This window comes from Cyanistes caeruleus, chromosome 9 (genome assembly GCF_971803275.1).
Source record: "Cyanistes caeruleus chromosome 9, bCyaCae1.hap1.1, whole genome shotgun sequence".
Classification (NCBI taxonomy): Eukaryota; Metazoa; Chordata; class Aves; order Passeriformes; family Paridae; genus Cyanistes; species Cyanistes caeruleus.
Genome location: NC_141709.1, coordinates 18,644,552 through 18,668,065, shown reverse-complemented (window position 1 = coordinate 18,668,065; position 23,514 = coordinate 18,644,552). Strand labels below are relative to the sequence as shown.

At 46.0% G+C, this 23,514-nt stretch overlaps 1 long non-coding RNA gene across 1 annotated transcript in view; it reads right to left on the bottom strand.

Annotated features, from left to right (window-relative positions):
- Window positions 1-1,551, bottom strand: part of LOC111932811 (uncharacterized) — an 8,171-nt gene extending 6,620 nt beyond the window's left edge. The window contains exon 1 of the long non-coding RNA XR_002866350.2: window positions 637-1,551. This is a non-coding gene — a long non-coding RNA (uncharacterized LOC111932811). The remainder of the gene's footprint in view (window positions 1-636) is intronic.
- Between the last annotated feature and the right edge of the window lie 21,963 nt (window positions 1,552-23,514).

Here is a 23,514-nt window from a genome sequence, read left to right as displayed (position 1 = left end):
AAAAAATAAAAAAAAAGAGAGAGAGAGAGATAAAGACAAGGCAAATATAAGAAAATCAAAATTAAAATTAGCATCGAGTATTTAAAATCCATGCCTGCATTAAGGTCACTCGAATAACGAGAAAGACCTACTATTCGTATTTTAAACCAGCTGTCTTTTCTAGGGAGACTGCTGTTTACCTCCTGACCCATCGATAGCTTATTAATACAATTTAATTCTGCAGTTGTTTCTGTTTAAAGAGTGTTCGGAGTGAATTGTTTCTTTTGTTTATGATCAAAGAAACGAGGTCTGGTAATCTTATGTTTTATCTTCCTAACATATGGAAAAGCTATTTATCCCAGCCAATCACAATAAAGTGAAGAAAACCCCATTTTATGGAAAGGTATATATCACAAGTTTGTTCATCATTAAAGATATGATTACCAGTGAAAACCCTCCGAAAGTGGCACATTTATGATTCCAGGAACAGATGGGGACATCCATTTTCCTTGCAAATACTTTTGAAATTGCTCTACTGGTAGCAGTATAAAAATGATATACAGATGCCAGTGCCAACGAAGCCGGGACAAGAGGTCCAGATTTACACAGTAAAAGCTTCACATGCGCTCTGTCAGCTTTGATTGATCTGCGCTATACCTCAGAAACTTGTTGACTGGGAAAGGAAACAGCGCAAATAATTCACTGCAACAAGGCAGATAATTCACCCGGCCATTGGCTCGGCTCCGCTCCTCCGGGCGGTGACATACGAGTCCTCCTGCCGCACAAAGAAGCATCATTCTCCAGCGTGAACAGCGCTCGGTGTCACGGAGGGGGGAAGAGGGGGAGAGAGAGAAAGAAAGGTGGGAGAAGTGAACACAAAAGGAGAGGCGAGAAAGGAGAAGTTGCTTTTGGGCAGCGGGCACAGCCGTCTACCTTTTCCGTGCTGAGCACAGGCCGAGCCATTCAGCCCCAATTGTCATTATCATATTGATTAAGTTCATCAGAGAGCAATTTTAGGTTTAACGCCAGAGGATTGGGAGAGGGAGCAAAGAATTATCTAAGAAAAGCACAACATTCTTACCTCAGGGACGTTTCCCTGTTCCAGTTCATTGAGGGAGTTGATTAAGTTTAAATGAAGCAGACACTGGATAAAAGTAAGGGTATTGACCACTGGGCAGCGCGGTCTGCGCTTGAAAAGGCCTGATACATGCAGAAAAGCAAGATTTGCTAAATGCTCTAATCTTCAATCAAATCTTACATCAATACAGACAAAGTTTGGTAATGAGAGATTCAATGAAGCATGCGGGAGAAAGAATTAATCCTCTTGGTCTAAACTGGGTTCAACTTTGAAGCCTGCTCCGAAGGAAAGACAGTTATCTAAATGCTAAATAAGAAACTTATTGTACTTTTCATGGCATGCTAATCTTTTGTCTATTTCATCTCTATTATTTGTATGCTTATAGGCGGCAGTTGTCATGGTGATTATATCAAACCACTTCTGTGTGGATGGCTGCGAGGAATCAGGGCCTCCCTGCAGCCGTCCGCCGGGGCCAGCCCGCCCGCCCGCCGCTCTGCGCGCCCGCGGCCCCGCACCAGCCCCGCCGCTCGGGGACACGGCCGGCCAGAAATCGCCTCCCATCACCCAAACCGCAGGGATCTCCCTCCATGGAGAGGTGCTTCTCTCCCCCACTTTTCTCTCTCTCCTTTATTTATTTTTTTTTTTTTTTTTTTTTTGTGAGCTTGCCTTGATAAGCTTTTGATGTCACAAATCAAACACTCGCCAGGAGGTAGATAATGGGGAGTGTGATCTCCTCTATTTGTACATAGACAGCGCTTTTACACCGGCGCTGCCGTGAACCAGTGTCAGGCTCCCCGGGCTGTGTCGGACTGTGCCCGCCGCCCCCGGCCCCGCGGGAGGAGCCGCCCGCTCCCCGCCCGCCGATCGCAGTGGCCCCGGGCCGGGGCAGCCCCTGGCAAAGTGCAATTCAGATTCCTCTTATGCAAATGCCGAGGTGAGTGCAGACACACTAATCGCCAAAGGTTTGAAGAAAGAGAGAAGAAGGGGGCGGGAAGAGAGGAGGAAGAGCTCAAGGATTTATCTTTTTTTCGTTTTTTAACTGCACGTTGCTGGCACTCGGGGCAGACAGCCGGCCCAAGGACAGCGCTGCGGGACGGGCTGGGCACCGGCAGCACAGCCGGGCACAGCTATCGTGCGAGGGGTGGAAATTCCCAGGGTATCGATATTCATTTCTCTCCCGGTACCCATGAGGCGCTCACAGAAGCTTTTTGCACAGCTCCTGAGGGGAGAGAACCAACTCAAATAGGTGGGTGATGGAAAGAGGGGGCCCTTCCCCCGGTTTGTTCCCTGCGACATTATAATCTGAGCACACAAGGGTGGCACCCGAGCTTTTATGTTTTTTACAAAAGTTGCCAAATTAAGGTCGGATTAGGGCTCCATTCAGGATTTGTGGGATCTTTAGAGGCTGGGAGCTGCCCGTATAGCCCGTATAGTGCTTATGAAAAGCTTAAAAAGTAATAAAAGGGGGAGTGATCCCGATAGAAAGTAACATGTATAACTCTTATTTAAAGGAGCAGCGAGCGGGGCTGTGAACTTGAATAACTGTTTGAACTTTAATTTGTTCATTAACAGGATTTGCCCCTGACTGTGAATGTTATTACTTGTCTTAAAAGCGAGGTGCAAATGCAAAGCCATAATGAAAGACTCTGGCAAAAAGTTAAACGCCTCGTAATTACAGCAGCCTCATTGAAAACTTAAAGTAACACAAAAGTGAAGAAAACACCGGGAGCCGAGCTGATACTCTACCAGCGCCCCAGCCTCGCACAACGCGGGCCCCAGCTCCCGATATCAGCTCCCGAGAGCTCGCAAAATCCGTATGCACGACAGATGTGTTCAAACAAGGTTTAATCTCCTTAAAACATTAAAACTCCATGCTTTCCTCGGTGGGGGAAGCCAGGTTTATTCCTCTGACTGTCCTAAGTCTTGAGTGAAACACGGTGCCTGAAGTGTGATCTAATCTGCATGTTTGTATCCTAAGCAGGGCACATTAGCTCCCCTCTACCCCATCACACCGATAGGAGACAAAACTCTGGAGCACCGGAATAAAACAAACTACTCCTCCTCTCGGAAGGTGTCTGACTTTGTACCGATGCGTTTGCCAGTGAGCTCCGCGCTGACTCTCGTTTCATCTGTCACTTATCCCTTTCCCGGGCTTGTCACCTGCGTTTTTATAGATTCGCTTGTGATCTGCATCCTTCCTCAACAGGAACATGCAGCCAGGTCGCAATTAAATATACAGATACACGAGCTGTTAGCAAGATTCCACCCTCCCATCCGCAGCCGAGCCGAGGAGATGATCGCCCTGTCACTTCTCCTTTAGACTTAAAGCGCCTTAAAAGTGGCCGCCAGACGCCGCGTTCGGTAGCCCGGCCCTTGCTTTGTCCGCCTCTTCTCACCAGCGACGGCGCCTTTCAAGCGCTCCCTTGGGCGGCTGCGACGGCACCGCCCGGGCCCGCCCAGCTCCGCACCGCCCTGTACAGCACAGCACAGCACGGCACGGCACAGCACGGCACAGCACAGCACGGCACAGCACAGCACAGCACAGCACAGCACAGCCCTGCACAGCACAGCCCAGCCCAGCCCAGCCCCGCACAGCCCCGCACAGCACAGCACAGCCCTGCACAGCCCAGCCCAGCCCAGCCCAGCCCAGCCCTGCACAGCCCAGCCCCGCACAGCCCCGCACAGCCCAGCCCCGCACAGCCCAGCCCCGCACAGCCCAGCCCAGCCCAGCCCCGCACAGCCCAGCCCAGCCCAGCCCCGCACAGCCCAGCACAGCCCAGCCCCGCACGGCCCCGCACAGCCGGCGCGGCAGGGCTGCGCTCCTCGGCCGCGGAGGGCGCTCAGCAATGGGCTCGGCCGGCCTCGGGGGGCTCCCCCCGGGGGAAGCGGTACCAAGGAACGCAGACGTGCCCCAGCAGGGCCCGGGGCTGCCGGACAAACGGGGCTCTGCCAGCCCCGGCGGCAGCCGCACCTCCTCCGGCCGGCCGGGTGTGCTTTCCAGAGCACGGAGACTCCCGACAGAGCCGGGCTTCAGTCACCTTTAAACCAGAGGAAAAGCAAGACGGCGCCTCATTGAGGAAGCGAGTGTGAAAACCCTTCTTCTAGTTTAAAATGCTTTCTTACTTCTACAGCTGCCTGCACCATAAGGAGATTATACTAAACACTAACAACTGGAGCCGATTCAATTAGATCACTAAAACAAATACCCTATTTTATAAGTTTAATTTTGCTTTTTATGCTTTAAACACCATTAAACTAATTTAAAAACAAAAAACCACACAAAACTGTTTAATCGAACTGGTACACAGGAAAAAAAAACAAACTATGATATTACTCACAAAGCAAGTAACTTCAATTCTACTTCCCAGTTCCAGCATGCACAGTCAGCACTGTCACCCCAGGGAAGATCTTAAAGCCCGGCAAAGCCCAGCCATCATTTGGGATGCAATAAATACAGCCTAGGCATGACCAAGAAGACATCAGGCAGGACGGGGATACCATTTTCTGTGCTTCCACTCCTAAGAATCGTTGTAATTACTTGGAATTGGAATGAAACTTCATAAAATAACCAGGTCCCAAGGCAGTAACATCCAAAAAAAATCCAGCCTTCTACACCTGTAGATGAAACAGCAGGCTGGGCAGGGCCTGAAGCAAGGGTGGAGCATGTTTCCTTCAAGATACAGGACAACCTCTCACAGTGCCACTCAGAGCCACATTTGAGAGGCCTTCAGCTCCCATCATCCTGCCGCTGCCCCATGAAAACCCTGCGCACAAGTGCCAGGACAGTTATCTGATAGTGCCCTGGAAGGAAGAGTCCCAGCCTTCTCAGCAAGCAGGCGAAAAGCGCTCCTGGCAAGGGTTGCTAAGTAATGCATGCCCAAGATGTGACCTGGCTAGTGAACAGGACGAGAGCGTCCTGGGAATAGGAGCCTCACCTTGGCCTTGAAATGGCCACAGAGCAGTACAGGCTGCTGTGCTCCTATGGCTGGACTGTGATGCAACCACCCAGCATTTCTCCAAGGATCACTGTGTTGTTAGCTGCCCCCCATCTAGCCTCTGACGACTGCTTTAGATTTGAAGACAATTTGATATACTGCAGATATAGCCAAGGCTTCATCAGGCTTGTTCAGATTAAATTGTTCAGCTTCACCAAGCAGGCTCGAACCACAAACTTGGTGCTGGATGTGACCTTCACATGAGCACCAGAAGCCTGTCTATGAACAGCAAGCCTACCTGGCTGGTGGGAGCCCGCAGGAGCACCCCCTGCCAGCCCCCCAGAGCCCCCTGGGGCACAGAGGCTGCTGAAGCCTCTCAGAAAGCAGCCACTTATGGGAAAGCGACACCCTTGGAGGCTCATAGTCCCATGGATGTGCCACCGGCTGGTCAAGAGCCCGTCAAAGTCAGAGAAGATTTTTAAAAATGAGCAGGCATCTATTTGGCTCTCAGGAGGTGTTTTTCACCCTGGGCAGGGTGCTTACTGCTCCCAGCAAGGCTGGGGTGAGGATTAGGTCCTGGGGGTTTGTTTGGGGTACAGGATTGCTTTGCCACAGCTTCTCCAGGCTAGGGTGGGTTGGAAGATGCACCTTCTGGCTTCTGCTCTGGTACGTCTCAGGCACCCCTGCCTTTAGACACAACATGATGCTTTAAAATAAACACTGGCAGATTAATCCTCTATGCATTTCTGATCATGTAATACATGCAATTCGACCTGCAAGATATATAGACTGTAACACTTTTATAAATCAGCATTTATACAACACATCCTGCTTCGGTGAGCCAACCTTGTCTTCAGAGCTGACAATTCCCAGCACCATCGCTTTGAAGCGTTGAAATGGTGAGACAGCAATCTACCGAGCCAGAATGTACCTCTGAAAATAAGTCTATAAATACTGTACAGTGCAGCTGGAGTTGATTTATCAAATAGTCAGGAGTTAAAATCTTCATAGATTAGCAAAAATAACTAGACCTTTAAAGCCAAGAAGCCCTTAGGCTGTAGTGAAAAATCATTGATGTAGGAAAAGCATCTGTATTTTGATGACAGTACTATCACACACAGGAAAAAAAAATAAAAAAATCATAAAGCTGTTTTTCCTTTCCCACAGATAAACAATAAAAGCAAAAAACCTTTCGATTTTGCTCCAGCTGCGTGAAATGCTTCCTAGCGAAGCGTTTGCATTTTAACTCTGGTTTATTAGCGATCCAAGTTTATATTGCCGCATGAAAACGCCTGCTTCTTCGCAGAGAAAATAAAGAGAATAATAACGAACAGAAGCGCGTTCCCGTCCGGCAGGGTCTGCAGCCGACTAGAGCGGGGTGCGGCGGCGGCCGGGAGCGCTGCCCGGGCGCGGGGGGAGCCCCGCGGTGCCGCTCACCTGCGCCGGCAGGGCCCCGCCACCGCCGCCCGCCGCTCAGCTACGGCTTTACCCCAGCGCCCCCTGCGCCCCCTGCCTTGGCATTTACTGATTTATTTCTTTTTTTGAAATAAAAATACCAATGCGCTGGGCTCTATCATTAAAATGATTTTTTTTTAGTGGGAAATTTTTTATTTGCGGGCGGGAGCTGCGGTCCGCAGGTATGGGAGCAGCAGGGAGGCACCTGCGAGCAGCGCCGTGACCGCCGGAGGAGCGTCCGCGGCCACCCGAGCCGCTCCAGCTCAACAGATATATAGATGTACGTATATTTGATAGGGATTATCTATCTATCTATCTATCTATCTATCTATCTATCTATCTATCTATCTATCTATCTATCTATCTATCTATCTATCTATCTATCTATCTATCTATCTATCTATCTATCTATCTATCTCCTCTCTCCTTAGCGAGGCTCCCCGGCAGGTAGGAGGTGCCGGGGCGCTGCCGGCAGGGTGCGGCGGGCTCGGTACCGGCGCGGTACTTACGGCACTGGCGGAGCAGCGGCGGGGCCGGGCCGGGCCGGGGCGCGCGCAGCGCGGGCACCGGAGCGCGCGGGAGCGGCGCCCCCTGGCGGCCGCGGGGGGAGCGGTGCCGGTGCCGGTGCCGGTGCCGGTGCGGCCGGGTCGGGTCGGGCCCGTCCCGCCGGCCCCGCTGTCCTTCCCGCGGCCCCGCCGCTCGTGTCTCACTGCCCCGGGGCCGTGGCGGTCAATGGGCGCCGCCAGGCCAATTGCCTCACGCCGCGCCGCGGGGGCACGCGCGCCTCGGGAGCCCGGGAGCTGCCCCAGCGCCCGCCCGCGGGCCCGCTGCTGTCCCCGCTGCTGTCCCCGCTGCCGTCCCCGCTGCTGTCCCCGCTGCTGTCCCCGCTGCTGTCCCCGCTGCCGTCCCCCCGCCGGCATCCTCGCCCGGTCACGACCCAGCTCGCCCGGCCCGCTCGCCTCGGCTTTGCCCGAGCAGGGAGCCGCCCGCTCCATCCGCCCCCACCCCCCGCATCTGGAATCTGCAATCAAGAGCCCAATTTTGTCATTTGGAAACACTAATTATCTAATCACGCCACGCTGCAGAGCGTACTTGTCTGCCCAATTAGCTAGGACAATTATTAAAATTCGGGGGCCTAATTATGTCTCAATTTAATGCTGGCAAACTCGCGCACAGCGCAGTAATTAAAATCCTCCCCTCGCCTCTGCCTTTAGGGCAGCGGCTGATGGGACCTGTCAGGGGCCGAACCAGCCGAGCGGATTGTGCTACATGACCCCGCATTGTTAAGTGTGTCAACATATTAACCTGAATTCCCTTCAGCCCCCGTAATCACATTTGGAAGGAGGACGAAAAGGGGCTAAAACATGAAGCATTTTATTAAAAAAACATAAATTCTTTTTAATTAATGCTGTAAGAGATCTGACGCGGCTTGAGCTACCAAATGCTGCAAGTCATATAAGACTGGTGCTTCTAATTACCGGTAAAAGAAGGTTTGCTCTTCTCTGTTAAAAAGACTTCCCTCTCCTCTCATTTAAAGCAAATGATCTTTCTTTTGGGTAGTGTATTTTTTAAAACCCAGCTAGTTGGCTTCCAGTGATAAAGTTGATTACCAGTTTTTTTGTTTGATGATGGAGCACAAGTGAATATTGACTTCTGTGAGAATCAAACAGACTACCGGAGGCATAAATAAAACGGTCAGGATTTAACACTTGAAAGAAGTTAATAAAGTTGAAAATTAAAAATCATAATATTGGGATAATTTCCAAATATTTATTTTTGCTCTGCTCTCAAATTTGATAGGAAGTCAGTGCTAAAACACAGAGAAGAAATGGAGTTAGCCCTGTGCTCTGCATTCCTGCCCAGTGTAGCACCGGCACCTGCCACGGACAAGAGGCCCTGAGCCCACATCCCCTGGCAGGGACCACTGCAGGCAGGAGACTGCTCCTCTGGTCCTGCTGGCAGAAGCAGTTCCTTTTAGCACATCCCTTTCTGGCTGGAAAAACACGGTGCTGAAGAAGGTGGTACCTTCATCTCCACTTAGTGAGTTCTGTGGTGTTTGGGACTACAGAAATAAAGCATAATTCCCTGGGCAGGGAAGGCCTGTCTGATGTGTGGCAGGGACGGGGAAAGGGGGCCTCTTCTCCTACAGTGTGTGCCCTACATCTTGGAAAAGGCCCCACTCCCAGCCAGCCTTCTCAGATGGTAAACCCAAGTGCAAATCTGTGTTCTGGCTTGTTCCAGTGGCTGTCAGCGTGCTTTCCTCTTGTCAGCAGCAATTGACTGGTCAGGTTCACCCTTGTACCGTAATTGTAACAGCTCATTGACAGACTAGTGACCCAGCCGGACCTGATAATGGAAAACTATTGATTTCTGTGGGCTCAGCAGTTCTGAAATGAATGCCCAATATAATGTTATCAGCTGTCTTCGACTCAGACATCGCTCGGACTTGGATAAAGAGACAATTTCCTATCCTGAAAACTTACTCACAAAAAACACACTGGATACAAACAATGAGGTGGCCTCTCTCAGTTTCCCCGCTCTCCTAATAAGCAACAAGGAATCAATGTCGAGGAAAATGCCAAGAAACCGCAGCCCAGAAGTGACGGTGACTCCAGTTGTCCCTCTAACCAAGGAGGCCCGTGACAGCCTCTCCAGGTTTTAACCCTTGCCACTGAAGAATAAGCATGTAGGTGAGGGGCACTACACTCCACAGCCATCCACCAGCCTCCAGATGTTTTGTGCAACAGGCACAAAGGCTGCCAGGAGATGTAACCCAACAGGGATGACAATTAACTCCCACCTGCAGGAAAGCAAGAAGGCTTGAACAAGTCCATGATGCTTAAGTTAATCATACCTGCTCCTGTGTCACAACAAATGCTCTGGGCTGAGGAGGATGTCAAGGCAATAATGATAAAGTCTGGTTAATAAAAATACAGTAATGCAAGGCAAAATTTTAAATTTGTACAGCAGCCCTCATAGAGTTGAGATGATTTGGAATAAAAAGTACTACAATTCCAATTGAAATTTTGGGAGGAGGGAGATAAATGTTTAAAGATTTGCAGAATTGGATGGACCGTTTGCCATAAGCAACGCCATACATAATTTTAAAGGGGAAGAGACCCGGGTAAGAGCCTTCTTGGAAAATGTTTAACTCAGGGGGAAAAACCAATGGCTCAAAGACTCAAAAATCAAATCATTTTTTGGTCTTAGGGAGCCAAAATGTGGTCTGTCCTTTATTAGTAGCTCATTGCACACAGATAAAGCAGCTGTCACTTCTATCCCTGACAGAATTCAAACCTCACCGACACACTGGCACATCAGGAAGACAGTGGGACATTGACCAGCACAAGGTCTACAGAAATTTGGATCAGACAGATACGGGCTTTCTTTGGGATACCAAGAGTTTTCAGAAGTTTTGCTGTGCCCTAAATCTCTTCCTCTGGGGCTTGGAGCCTTCCAGAACTTAAATTCTTCCAGATGAACCAAGCTTCCTGTAAGGGGTGGGAGGAGGAAACAAAGATACTTACCCTGGCAGATGTCAGCAGACATTTAATTCAAGCTCTAACACCAGTGGAGATTAGAACAGCTTTGTGATCCTGGCAAAAAAAATTCAAGTGACCTCGGGGAAACATATTTTTAATTATGAACAACTGGTCAGTTTTATCACAAAAACACCAGCCCTTCTTGAATGCACTTCCATCTTTTGTAGCCTTCTGCTCGGTGGCTTCTCCCCGTACGTGCCGCGTGGCCGCGTGTCGCTGCTGTCCATGACATGCACACATGTATGGATTGCCTTTGCCTTCCCCTGACAACAGGCCCGGCTCCGTGATGTGCTGCATACACTCGTCAAGAGGAAATGACTGCACGGATTACTCTGACATGACTGCTGCTGAATGCCTTTCAGTTTCTACATACTTTCATTTCCTACACACTTCCCACTGCGTAGCCCTGGCTCCCTCTCCTGAAGACAGCTCCTGAACACACCTATCTCCACTCAAGCTTTTACTTCGTGTTCAATTTCCATATGTTGCTTTCAAGCATTTCTCTTCTTGGCATCCCCTCAGGGCCTGATCCTGTAAGAGTAGCTGTGCTGCACCTGAGAAGTGTTAAACAAGGCTGTGAGAATTGCCAAGTATACTTTGGGGTTTGCTTTTTCAATGATCATTTTGAATTATATGAAATGTAAATTTTTTCACATCTTTGTTTTGTTTATCCAAACATACCCCAAACTTTTCCCATTAGCTAGAATGAAGAACCCAAATCCCTCTTACTCGCCCTGGAGGAGAGCTTTTCAGAGCACCAGAACCTCATGGGTGATGCTCAGACCCAGATGTCTTGTCCCTGGAGAGGCACAAGTCTATTCTCAGCTCCTCTTCCTGCCCATTTCTCAGAACCCCAAATCTCATGTTAGGCCAAGCGTGGATAACATCTCCTAACTACTCCCTCCCTAAGTATCACAAATATGTTCAGGCCTTTGGATAAGAAGCTCCTGAGGCAGGGATTATGCTCTGTAGTATTACTGTTGTCATATTTTCCCTGTTGTAATGTTCCATGTACATTTATGTCACTTATAAAATACAATTAACAGACATAGCGGAATCCACAAAGGCCCAAAGAAGGGAATAACAGACATAGAGTAAGCACGTACATTTTCTTCCTACAACTATGCTGGCTGTGGTGACTCCTAACCAGCAGATGAGTAGTAAAAATGAAACACAATCTGAATATTTAAAAAGTATGGCAAAGTTGTCCATACTTCTTTTTCACTTAGCAGAGGCTTCATAATGATGTTCAGCTTTTCTCTGCCAGAAGACACAGACCTCGCTCTGTCCTCACAGCACACCTCACCCCTTTCCAGTGACTTACTCTAAGTCAGAACTCCTATGACCTGCTGTTTTGTCCAGTCACCAAACAAGCAATCAAAGTCATCCAAAATGAGCCAGGAAGGACTGTACCAGGCATTGTCCTTCCACAATGTCCAATGTGGACCCAACTGCACTTCCTGAAGAGAATCACTATGGGACCAGCTGTCACTTGTTTTCAATGAAAGGCATCAAGGGTGTATAAAGTGCCTCTTGTTTACTAACGTTTCTAAATCAATGTAAATATATATTTTACAGTGCTCAGTATTTCAGTAATGTGTACACATACCCCTCTACTCACAAACCCGTGCCTATTGTACCACCTCAGTGAGCTCTGCTCTACTGGAAGTTATTGTCATTGGGGTCACAGTCTGCCAGTATAGGCAGAGATTTTGTAGGCAAATATCCTCCAGCAAAGCCCAAATTGTGTTTTTTAATGTTTACGAATTGGTCCGTGCAAATAATTGATTATGCTCTCAAGCAATGGAATGAAACTTAAAGGAGAAAAAAAATCACAATCAGATCAACCTGAAATAATATTTTCTGGTTTTCTTTGCTGAAACTAAAATAAATCCCATACATTTTGCAATGAGGAAAGTGCTTTGTTTCATCCAAAATGTTTTGTGTCAGGCACTTGCAACAGAAAGAAAAAAAATCCTCGAAGATATAAGAGGTTGGATTCACCACAGCTGCTGTCATTCCCTTCTTATCCCCTAACCCAGTAATTAGGGCAGTGACCCAGGATGTGGGAGATCCATGTTCAATCCCTTTTCTGCCTGAAGGGATTTGAACCTCCATCTCTCCATCTCCAAGGAGAGCTTTAGAGCCACAGTGCTGGAGGGGCCCTTCCCTGCCGTCTGCTTTCAGCTCGTCCCTCCTGCACAGGTGCTCGGCATCGCGGGGCGCCGTGTGCGGCTCCGTGCCCCCCTCACCTGCTACAGCCCAGCTCCCAAAGCCTGGCCTTACTGCCCCACCTCTGCCCTGTGGCTGGGTGAGGGCAGAGATGCTCTGTTTCAGTGGGTCAGACCACTCTCAGCTACACTACACCAAGATGTTTAAGGTGCATCCACAAGCAGACCATCGAGGTGACCCCAGGTCTGGCAGAATGTGAGTCCTTCCTTGTTCCATACCATAATAGCAGGGCCTTCCCCCAGTAAATGAGAAATAAGCTACTATTCAAAAAATTAAAAATGTATAGTTTACAAAAATATCATATTCATCTAAACCTAAATCTCCTCCCACATTTCTAATAACACTTTGTTACTATTTCAATTACTGCCCTAAGGAATCTCTTTCTATTATTGTAAATTGCCTGTGATGTTAGGAAGGATTGACCTTAAGAAGACTTTAGTAAGGTGAACTTACTACTTTCTTGCCATCTTTCCTTGTACCTTTTAACCGTAATTAGCTTCACAAGCAGCTTCCACTCACCCAGAAATGAGTTGTACAGTATTGAGTATAGAACTGAACACGTGAAGCATTCAGCCTTATGCCTATCTTTGCAGGGAAGCTTTGCATATAGTAGTTCACATGCATCATTTTCATGTCACCAACGAGATCTGCTGAAGTTCTTTCTTTAATTAGGAAAATTTGGCACCTCAATGCTACGATTTTGCCAATTTTAAAATTAGAATAATTCTAATAATGGCATTTACAATTATTTTCTACTACATATTTCTATTGAAAAGATTATCCTCCTTTATTCTGTTTTTGCTCTATTGTTTCCAGAAGATAAATAAATTATCTTGCACCGCTTAGTGGAGCAGACTTTGATTACTAAGACGCCTATAATTTCTTGGTATTTGATAACCTTTTATTAGGGCTGAACTCTGGGAACTCTCCAGACAAGTGGCCACACAAAGTCACAGTCAGAGAAGGGGATTCACCCATCCAAGTGTGAGAAGGACTCCTTTGTAATGAACATTAAAAAAACCCCCTCTACTTTCATCTTGCTGTAAGAGCCTCTAGCACAGCATATTTACAGAATAATAAAACAGAGCTTCAGGCCTTTTATTCTCATACATCAGTAACAGGATTCTCATATCACTCCTGCATGCTCTGTACGCTGTATAGCTTTTTGCTTCTCACAGCAAATAGTCTCAAATACACTAAATGAAATAAATCTTCTGCTACTGTTCTCAAACAAGAATTAAATCAGGGCACAAAACTGGCTGAGAATATCCCTGTGACAACTTCTGTCCCCTCCTCCCCCTGAGTTACGCAGTCCTACTGTGTCACGCCTGCTCGCGTGACTCATTTATTGTTGCCTAGAACAAACCATTACAAGATTGCTATTTATTCATGCTATGAAGAAGAAACTTCAAATGAAATCCCTAGTATCAAAAGCTATACAGATACAAAGCTAAGATGCTTCCCCTATCAAAGAGCCAGCGCTCTAAAGAGACAGGAGGCGGGAGGAAGGAGCAGGGCGTTTTCAAGTACAGTCATCAGAGCCAACTGTGCACAAATAAAGGGAAGCCACCGCTCCCAGAATTAATGTTTTTTCTCCTTTGCACTGATTTTAGAAATGATAAAAAATCTGTGGAGTTACTAGAGTTAGAAATGAAAATAATGAATGAATGGCTTGTTCTGGGAAAAAGTATGAATCGCAATCCATCAAGGTAAAATCAGACTATCATCTCAAAAGGAAGAAACAACTGGGATTTTTATAACCACTTGTGTTGGTAGGAAAATGCTATTGTAAATTATCTGCATCTGATGTGCATGTGTAAATGGGTGTGTGTGTATATATATGCTCATATATATACAGAAAAGAAGAAAGTTTCATTTAAACCTTATACCATTCAAAAATACACTAAATGTTACAGAAAAATAACAGTATTTATTCTCATAGTAATTTTAATCTGAGCTTGTACAAGAGAGGAAAAACCTAAAGTCTCATGATATTTTGGATCATAAGGAAGGGGTGTTTTTTTGTAATGAAGGTTCAGAGAGGCTGTAAACACCAAAGGAAGTCACTGAGCTCAGGCACCCTCAAGCCCAGAGATGTAGCCCTGGGCTGCAGACACCCAAAGTCCAGATCAAGGAGGGTGCAGCCCCTGCCTTCTCTGGTCTGCAGCACTAAATGTGCCACAAACATATGTCTGCCTCTCCTGAGTCCTCTCCAGTAAAGAGAAACGAGGGCACAGATTTAGAGGGTCCTGCTGCCTGTGTGGGCCTGTGCCCACCCTTGCCCAGGAATGTTGGGCAGGGCTCCTGCAGCAGTGCTGGTGCTCCACTGCAACCTTCCCCAGCAAAGACTGAAAGAGGAAGGAAAGCCCCTCTCATTCTGCCCTCTCGTGTCTCCAGCCCTTAGCTCAAATACAGTTTTGAAGTGATTCAGGGTCATGGCACAGGAGTCCATCCACAGAATGGTGGGCAACGCATTAGTGTGGTCCTCCTGCCATCCTGCTTCGCAGAGAAGTGTGAAATGACAACACTTTCATTGGCTACTGACAATCCCTGCCAGGAACACCCCTATTCCTAAGCACTATGGGGCACTTTCAATTTAGTCTCACTTGAAGCCCCGGATGCTCTAATTACATCATCCTGGTTTTCAGTAAGGAGAATTTCAGATGAACAAACACCACATCCGCAACAGTGACAAGTACTATTTTTAACCACATCCACTATGGTTTTGTTTCAAAGCTCAAGAATCCTTTCCCAGCAGACCCATTTCATGTTTTTACATGACCCAGGAGTCTCAGTGAGGAACTCCTGAGATACATTCACTTGTATCTGTTTACCAAAAGTTGAAGGCACATAAGGCTATGAACATTTCTTGCCCATCTGCTCCATAAATTTTTTTGTAAGGCTTATTGCAGAGTGCAGCAAATGAGTTATAGGTGGCCAGCTTCAGCTGTTGCTTTCCATTTTTGCCACATTTGTTGCTCAGCAGGCTGCAGGTAAAGCCCATACCTGCATCAGCCTGCTTGATACAATCTCTGTTCCAGTGAAACTCTTAGATCCAGTATCCAAATTACTGTACCTGCATCATCTCTTAGTCATCTACCCTGGTTATATACAGCTGCTGGAAATGACCCTGAGGTCTGTAAGTTATTTTACTAGAATATTAGAGAAAACAGATGTTTTCCCCCTAATCCTGATGACATGTTTAAACACAGCCTGGGACAATTAGAAATACAATGCCCTGGAGACTAATTATCCATCACTGACAATTTTCCAGATTATCCTTTTTTGTTCTCACATTTGATATTTGTCTCATTACCTGCCTCCATCCTCTTAGAGTGTAATAAAAACTTCTGAAAAGCAGTTCTTTCCCAAATTGCTTCAACAACAGCAGCAGTAACATCCAACCTAATGAGTGACTGTTCAGAAGTTACTCATCAACTTAAATATTTAAATTAAAAATCTGTAATTTACAAAAATTGCTTATGAAATTGTTATTTCTATAAAATATCCAGTTACATCTTTGAAGGATAATTTCGACTAACGAAAATGTGTGGTCCAAGTAGAGTCTAACAAATAAGGCAACTGTTACGCCTCTCTATGATGTGCAAGGAAAAAATGCCATTTTTTTTTACACAGTGCAATCAGAAGGAGAGAGATGTAAGAAGAGCACTCCCCTCAGAGCCAAGACAAGAGCTGACAAGAAAAGCAGAGAGAGAAGTGACTGAGATAGATTCTCAAAAGAGTTGTTTCCCAGGAGGAACACAGAGCAGCTTGGGCTGGGACTCCAGAAATGGGAGCTGCCCTGCCTTCTGTTAGCGACTCTGTTAGGTCTCTGAGGACCAGTAAAAATTAATCCATGATGCTTTAAAGGGCAGTAACATGCACTCACCCCAGAGCTGGGAGCACTCAGTAGATGGCACATGTGTAGATGGCACAGGAAGTTTGGAAGTGCCGCGTCCCGGCGGTGCCCGGCCAGATGGAGCCCAGCTCTGCGGAGGAGCCTGTCCCACTGTACTCCGTGAGCAGGCTGTCACTGAATGCAACTCCGTCACGGTATTTAAATCACATTAAAGCTTTATTACATATCCCCTTGTGATTTTGCCTGGCTACATTCTAATTACCAGCCTTGCTGCAGCACACGTGGGTTCCACTGCTCGCTCCTCCTCCCATTTTATGGCAAATGGCTTATCTTGCACAGTCCTTATGAAAATACTGCACTGGGATAACTCTCTCCTTTCATCTTGCACTTCCCACTCTAAAGTGTAAAATATTTTCTGGGGGGGGAGAGACCACAAAATATTCAGGGTTTCATGCATTTTCAGAAACAGGAGATACATCTATTAAGGCTCCCCAAAGTAGTTTAATCACTTTTACTATTTTCTTACATTGTATCTGATTTTGAAGTATCTGTATATTGTTCTACATCAGATGTTAGCTGCACCTGTTTTTCAAAGATTTTTGCAATTCATTTTTTCTTTTATTTCTTTAAAAATATTTTTTAAAACATTTTGCTTTTCTTATGCCCCACCTATTAACTTTTCAAATAGAGTATTTTAAAGGAGATGAAACTCACTAACTCCTCATGACTTACAAAGCTTTTTTCTGAGAAATCTTTTTAGCACTAGGCACAAATCCTCTTTCCAATTAGCTCCCAGCACTAATCAGGTCAGAGATCACGTGAATTTTAATGGAGAATTTAATAATGTTCAGGAAAGCTTAAGAACTAAGACGTGGTTTCATTTGGTGTGTCCACAACCCCATCCTTGTCCATGGCTCTGCCATCCCCCATTTTCCCATTACAGCACCAACCATACCTAAACAACACAAAGATTTTATACTGCCTTTCTCTTGAGTAAGATCAAAACAATTTTGACTGTTAATCAAGGCAAAGTACCCATATGGTGAAAGGCTACATTTATACTATTTCATTTGATTTACCACACTTCCAGATATAGATGCATAGTTCCTGGGTACAGATCTGGGGATGGGTCTCATTAACCTGTGTGCAGAGACCACCTTCGGGTAGGGCAGTAGTTCAGATCTGCAGTGTGAAGAGGGATAAAAATCTCACCTTTGCAGGTCTTCTGAAATTAAGAAAGAATTTTAACAAGAACCTTTCCAGTTAAAAATGACACAACTAACACTTTCCTGAGGGCAGGGGAAAGGAACTGAGAGAGAACGTACATGCAAAGAAAGTTAAAAAAAACTTGGGAAAGTGCTCAGGTTTGCTCTGATAATAAATGAGCTCCCTGTGACAGCAGCAAACAGCAGCTCTGGCTGCGGGCAGCACGTGCTGCTGTTTCCTGGCAGCAGAAACATGAAGCAGTTGAAGCTCTGAATACATCTGGTTCAATTTTCTCTAACAGCTCAATTTTTATTGTGATTCCAAACCTGTCAGGCTTTCTCTCTGTGCAACAGTGATAACAGCAACAGCAGAACAGATTTTCAGCTTTGGTCAAATTCTCAGAAACAGAAAGCTGAAATAAAACACCTGTGGTGGGCTGACCCTGGCTGGACAAGAGGTGCCCACAAAAGCTGCTCTGTCACTTCTCTTTTCAATAGGACATGGGAGAGAAACAAGAGGCTTATGGGTCAGAATAAGGATAGGGAGAAATCACTCACCAATGGGTAAGAGACTTAGGGAAATCAGTTGAATTTATTACCAATCAAATCAGAGCAGGATCCTGAGAAATTAAAAAATAAATCTTAAAACACCTTCCCCCCACCCGCTCTTTCTCCTGGGCTTAACCTTTCCCCCATGAGGACTGCAGTCAGTTCATCACAGTTTGTCTCTGCCTTTTTTCCCTCTGCAGGGGCAGGACTCCTCACATCTCACCTGCTCCAGCATGGAGACCTTCCCCTGGGAGAGAGTTCTCCATGAAATTCTCGATTATGAGTCCTTCCCACAGGCTGTAGTTCTCCAGGAACTGCTCCATCATAGGTCCCACAGCTTCCTTCAGGCATTCACTGGATGCAGTGTGGGGTCCTCCAGGGGCTGCAGGTGGAGCTCTGCTCCACCCTGGACCTCCACGGGCTGCAGGGGCACAGCCACTCCCCATGGTCTTCACCATGAGCTGCAGGGGAATCTGCTCCAGCACCCAGAGCACCCCCTGCCCCTCCTGCACTGACCTTGATGTCGGCAGAGTTGTGGCTCTCACACCTTCTCTCTCTCTCTGGCTGAAGTTGTTCAGTTTTATCCCCTTAAATACGTTATCCCAGAGTCACTACCACCATCACTGATGGGCTTGGGGTGGGGCCATCCTGGATCCACCCAGTACTGGCTCTACTGGACATAAGGGAAACTTCTAGTGCCTTCTCACAGAAGCCACCCCATGACCCCTCCTGCTACCAAAAGCTTGTCATCCAAACCCAACACAGCACCTGAATTCAAATGCAGCCTTGACTGCTTGAGTACGGGGAGTTCTCACAGGCCGTTCAGGCATCTCTCAGACCAGGACTCTAGATCAGTGCCTAGCATCTAGCCAGGATTGACATTTTTAATCTGTTTAGGTAGGAGTAAAGTCTGAAATCCGTAAGACACAGCAAGATAAACCCCTTCCACTTCAGAGAAGAAATAAAAGGTGCCCACTGTAAATCTGGGCACTACAGCAACAAGCATCATACACACGTAGATTGTAGATACTCCTGCAACGCACAGCTTTCAGTTTCTGATGCAGCAAGAAGAAAAGTCTGGGCCATCATACTACTCCCAGAGCCCAGCACACAACATATATTGCAGGAGCGACTGGAAAGCAGGGCTGACCTCTCTTGTCCTCACCCTTTAAGAACTGGGTGCCAACTCCTCCATAACACAGGAAATTACAGAAACCTGTAGTTTGTTGATTTTGCTGCTGCTGGTGGAGAGGGCTGCTCACATACTTGCACAGTTCTCCATCTAAATCTGAATTCACAGTTTAACTACCTAAGAATTTAATGCCACCTATTGCATTTTTTTATCATAGATAAAAGATATCTATGGGCTGAGATCCTTATCTTCAATGTTTTAATGGTTTTTCATAGATATCCCTGTTTTGCTTTGCTCAAAGAACCTAACCAGCTGTGTATTCACAAAAATCATTCAAGTGCTCCATTTTCTAAATACTTCTGTGATTTCAGAAAGGCTGCCAGAAAAATAGAAAAAAGACAGTAAATTCAGCCCTGTGCAGACAAAACAGAGAGGTAACTGATGAGTTCAGCTCCCAGCAGCATATCAAGGGTTGGTACCAGCTATGTAACTTGGGATTTTTGTTTTGTATAACCCCAAATCACTCTAAAATCTAAACATTTCCTCCTCCCTTCTCCATTTAGCTAGAGTGCTAGTGTCTCTATATAAAATAAATCATAAATCAAGCCAATAGTTATGCTTTTAAGAATACTAAGCAATACTCTATCTGTTTTCACACTAATATAGGACTTTCCCAGAAAGTTTCATCACTGGTAGCCAGCAGTAAAATAAAGTCCTAAAGAAAAAGAGAGATAAAAAATGAAGACAAAACCCCAAATGTGGATATAAGCAAAAACTGAGGAAAGGGAAAACAAACCAAGCTAGGAATGAAGATAATGAAAACAGTCAGGTTAGCAGCCCAGTGAGACGCGGCTAAGTACCGTTCCCAGATGGGAACCTGGGCCCCAGGGCAAAGAAATGAGTTTGGGATCCTGCAAGAACACTCACATTCTGGGTCAGGGTCTTCAGTCATTCATTAGCACTCATGGTCAGCTGCAGTCAGAGAACACTGGGTTGAGTAGCTGAGATTATTTCAGTGAGAAGAGAATGTTGCAAAATAATGGATGTCAAATATTCAAGGAGAAAATTTTTGGAGGCAATGAATGACAATCTATCATGAACAGAACCTGAAAAATCAGATTTCATTAGCAAATTTGTAACTAAGGACATACATGGGAAGAGCATGTATAAGAACTCATGTTCTTTCATGATTGGACTAAGTGTCTATGGATTTATACACAGCACTTAAAAAGCTTCAGTAAATGTACTCCAGATGGCAAAGGGAATGGGCACATTCCATGACTTCCAATAAGAAATTTGATTTAAAGCCTCTTTCCCCTGTCACTGCCTATCTCTTTAACAGTTTTGGGTGAAAACTCTTTCCTTGGCTGTTTGGCTAAGGATAGTATTTGCCCTCACCTCCTCTGTGCCAGAAACCCAAGTGCACCCCTGAAGATTTGGAGGGGCAGCAAATGCAGCTATCAGCTAGATTTCAGGGACTACAAAACAAGTGTCAACACCAGGCTTATACTGTCTTCTCCTCTTTGCAGTTTCTCTTTCAACCTATGGGGTTTTTGTTTGATTTTAAAACATTTTTTCCCCTGCTTTTTTATCTAAATAAGGCTGGTTTCTTTCTCCTACTTTCACACAATTTAGGTTTTTTTCAGGGAAGAAACAGATGAAAGAATTATTTCTTGTCAGCAAGACTTGTACCTGGGTGACACACAATTCCATATTTGGTTAAAACACAGCTTAATGGTGTTAGTTTGCATTCTCCTTTATCAGTCTATTCTTTTCTGAAGCCATTTCAAAGAGCACAATGGGATTCAGAGCTTCAGCATTTGTTGCTACAGCAGTGAGGATGGATGTGGCTGAGTTTCACAGAGAGATACAAGCATAATTCCAAGATGCTGCTGACTTAAAGATACATAATCAAAGGTTTACATATGAAGTTTTCAGTTTCCAATAAACAGATTTTGAAGAGGTAGATTACATTTAGGAACACTAACCATGAGTATGATGTAATGTTGATCATTACATATACTCATGTAATGAGTATCATGTTTCATTTTGCACGTCTTTAACACAAAATCAGAAGGATTATCATCACTTGGCACACAAACCTCAGATCTTTTAAGTTAAAAGTGTACTAAGTGAAAATATAGGATAGAAAGCCCAGAAGTGTTGTGATTTATATAACATAAGGTGTACAAGTGTCTTGGAAGCTCTGAAAAGGCTCCAAGGCTCCCTTTATTCCCTAACTGGACAGTAAGAGTTGAAATTTTGGAACCTCCGGCCTCACAGTTACTGAGGATGCTATTTGCTTGGGTTTTAATTGCAGTGAGAGGAGCATGGGAGCCTGTATGAGAAAGATCTTTCAGGGCTTTTGAAAGAATGTTTGCCTCTACTTAGAGAAGAGCATTCCCACAGGAATGCACTTATTCCAATTTTTATTTTTAGCCAAAATAACTCCACGTCAGTCTTCAGGCCGCCTGTGCAAACCACCCTCATAGTGAAGTGACACAGTGTCCTGATCCCTCCACCTGCACACAAGCTAAGGCAGCCAGGACCACATCCCTGAGGGGCAAGCACTGCAGCCAGACACCAGCTACTGGACCACAAGGTTTTTTTATTTGATGGGCTTGAGTATTACTAAGCTGTTTTATAAAAAGGCTGTTGGCTGACTTCTCCTCAAATCTTAATACAGGGATAGGGCACTGACGTTAAGTGAGATGTCTTGCTTTTTTAAAATACAAGTAGCCTATAGTGCAACTAGAAATGAAAACGAGTAGTGCCAGAATTCAACCCTAGCAAAGCATGGAAGGGATCCCCACTCCAGCACTTACTTGAAACAAACACACCCCAAACAGCTTTTTAGGCTGTATTTTATCAACCTCAGCATTTTTTTCTTAACAGCGTGCATGAATGGCTGTGGTATGGCAATGAATCCTCTCGTGCCACAGGAGGAGACCAGGACTTGCAGAGCACCTGGCAGACTGGATTTTTCAGTGTACTCCATCCAGGTACATGTAGCAGACAATGCACAGCCAAAGCTGCAAAGAAAAATTTCTCTTAGCCGGGAGAGAAGGCAGCAGTGAGACCAAATAGCACAGAGTGAAAAGTGAGCAGATGGGAACAGATGAGAGCCACTGTACTTGGGATTCAGCTTCAGATTTGGGCCCCTGGCTCTGGTGGCATTCCCTCCACTACCAATTTTCATCCTTAGTCTCCAACACTGGAATGTAAAATATCCCCCTTCTTGCCTCACCTCTCTTAAATTTTCAGGTGGCTACACACAGCCAGCAAATTTGCCCTCTGCATCACCACACAACCGCTCTGGTTGGGGCGGAATTCCCCAGTTAAATGACATGTGCAATGCAGCTCACCTCCGAGCAATGGGAAGAACACCAAGAAGCCTGCAGTGTTAAAAAGGAACATTTTATTGCAAGAGATTACAAACCTGGCACTATGGCCAAATGTTTCCATTACATCACAATTGCTACCCATGTATCAGGCAACAGCACCTACAAAGCACGGTGGATCGAAATATCCGAAATCATAATGCAATCAGCTTTTTAAAGTACCACCCTAAGAAGTTTGGGGTTTTCTTTAAACTCAAAACTATATAAATCAATTTTTAAAATATGAAACTGGTGTTTAAATATCCAGGCCACTAACTACTGTTATAAAAAGTGGAAAAGTCTGTTAACCATAGTGCTGAACTAAACAGGGTTTGTTCACAGCCCATAACCATTTAGTTAAAAGCAAGTACTTGTTATTCACTAATGCTTCCACATTTGTTCAGCCCAATTTATCTTCTGTAGGTTTTCAGAATCAGGTAGATTTAATGCATAACTCCTCTTTAAAGCACTGCAGGAAACCTAGAACCATAACTAGCCCAAGAAAAGCATCACAGTCAAAATAGCATTACATCTTCCCATCTCAGTCCTGTGACACTGACCTTCAGAAACTTTGGATGCTCTTCTCTGAGCCCCAATCCATAACTCGCGTTTCTCCTGTGATCACTTACCTCAAAAATCTTGGTGATTTCCCTGAGCGTGGCTGAAACAGCAGGAATTAGCGCAGGCACACGGCTCAAACACAACCCACACCCAGCAGTTAACAGTGCCCAGCTCTGCAGGTTGCTCTCCCTCCCCAACAGGTACCGACAGCTCCGGTCAGTGCTGCCTCTCCCAGCGGGAGGAGCCAGCAGCTCATTTCCTGACGCTGCTGCCTGGGGAGGCAAGCCCTGAGGAAGGAGTCGGATCCTGGGGCAGAGCTGGATGGACACGGTCAGCCCATGGAAGCAATCCACCTCCTACAGCTCGCTCAAGGCACAGCACAGTACCGGGCAAACCGCAGCAATGCACAACACGCGTCGTCTGCTCGCCTCCTTTTCCATGTGCCCAGCCTGAACACACTAACACTTGGCAGCTGCTACCACGGGCACTTTAAATTAATCACCTATCCAAGGTTCTACAGAAACATCTTTTCAAGGAATGCCAGCAGAGTTTTAATTTTTGAAGAGGATTTGGAAATATCACTGGGACTAGGAAATATAGGCAATCA